The sequence below is a fragment of the Penaeus monodon genome, chromosome 29 (assembly GCF_015228065.2).
Source record: "Penaeus monodon isolate SGIC_2016 chromosome 29, NSTDA_Pmon_1, whole genome shotgun sequence".
NCBI classification, from domain to species: Eukaryota; Metazoa; Arthropoda; class Malacostraca; order Decapoda; family Penaeidae; genus Penaeus; species Penaeus monodon.
Genome location: NC_051414.1, coordinates 7,092,971 through 7,094,545, shown reverse-complemented (window position 1 = coordinate 7,094,545; position 1,575 = coordinate 7,092,971). Strand labels below are relative to the sequence as shown.

Genomic DNA, 1,575 nt, shown 5'->3' with positions numbered 1-1,575 from the left:
TTATAATCTGCGACCAGATGTAGGGATACTGACACTTCACTGACGTACATTTGGGGCAAGAGAGCCAAGCATCAACATGAGTTGCCATTTTATTATTCTACAAAATGAAAACATACGCAAAACAAAATACTCAAACCTAACTCCAAAAACCTCGCCTGTAGACAATGACCAATTCCGCACACTCTCCCACAAAATAGGACTTTAAATTGAACACAAAGCTCTGGCCTCCTTTCTTTTTTCTTCAAAATACTACATGTATTATTTTGACTTCATTCTTATAAATGATATGGCCTTCACTCCTAAACCACAATACTCAAATACCCAATGTCAATCTTACATAACATCTTACAATCTCAATCACTGATAAGTAATATGGTTCTCATGACATATCTCTTACACCTTGCCCATACTCTCTCTACCTACAATTAAAACACATATCAGAATTTTGTGTTTCTCCATTTCCCTAATTTCTTTTTCTTAACTACAGATACTAAAACAATCTTTTCTTTCTTATTTCCTAATCACATCTTTTTACAGCACTTCACTTAAAATATCTCTACTTTTTTCATTTCTTAGCATAAACACACGATACAGGACTCAAGAATTTTTCAACAATAATGTAAATTCTGAAATACACTCTATAACTTTAGAATTTTCTGTACCTTTCAGTTACAATCAGCCAATAATCTGCCAAATACAACCATAACTCCTTCCCCAAAAGAACTCAGTTTTGAAGAACACCTAATAACTTAAAATAATGAAAAAGGGCATTTAAAAATCAGATTTTCAACACAAACAAAAAATGTGGATAGGATGAATTACTATAACTGATTACTAATTTAATTTAAACCAAAAGGATTTTTAAATTAATTCCTGAAATATATACAAACTTGTATTTCCTTTACCTTAGAAATATACATATTCTGACATTAACATTCCCTTTGGCAGTAGAAACACTATTGCAAATCCTCACAAAAATCAATAGAACAAGTGTCATCTTCAGTTTCTCAATACCTTAAGAAGATTAACAAGAATACATTCAACCAAACCCATTGGTGTATCAACAAAATCATTTATTCTCACCACATAGCTGATCTTATTCAAGGTTCAAAAAATCAAGTTGTTAATAGAGAAGGATTTGCCAATACTATCCTAGTTTACAAGGCCAAGAAGACTTTTTTAAAAGGGTGTTCAATCCTTCCTCAACTGATGAACAACCTCTCTTTAAAAGATTCTGGAAACAGCAATATCCTTACTGCCAATATTCCTCCACTGAGGAAGTCCTCGGTTTTAATTCCTGCCTGTATGTCGCATAATACCCCCGTCCTTAAAGGGATAAAGACAAAAGACACCACTTCCTCCTGTCTTCTGAGCTCTTTAAAGGGGAACCATTATATCGCATTTCTCCACTAACCTCAGCCTTGCTTCGTCCCTCGCCTCGTCTCGATCCCATAATCGCCTCCGTCCTTCCCTCACGCCAACCACGCCCCTCGCCCAAGCACTCCCAACGACACCAAAATCGCCCATAAAAAAAGGGAGGCGAACTCTCCTCCTTTCTTCATGATGGCCGATGCT

At 35.7% G+C, this 1,575-nt stretch overlaps 1 protein-coding gene across 1 annotated transcript in view; it reads right to left on the bottom strand.

Moving 5' to 3' along the window:
- LOC119591924 (ubiquitin carboxyl-terminal hydrolase 32-like) overlaps positions 1 to 1,575 on the bottom strand; it is a gene marked incomplete in the record, with an annotated part of 40,183 nt that overhangs the window by 38,384 nt on the left and 224 nt on the right.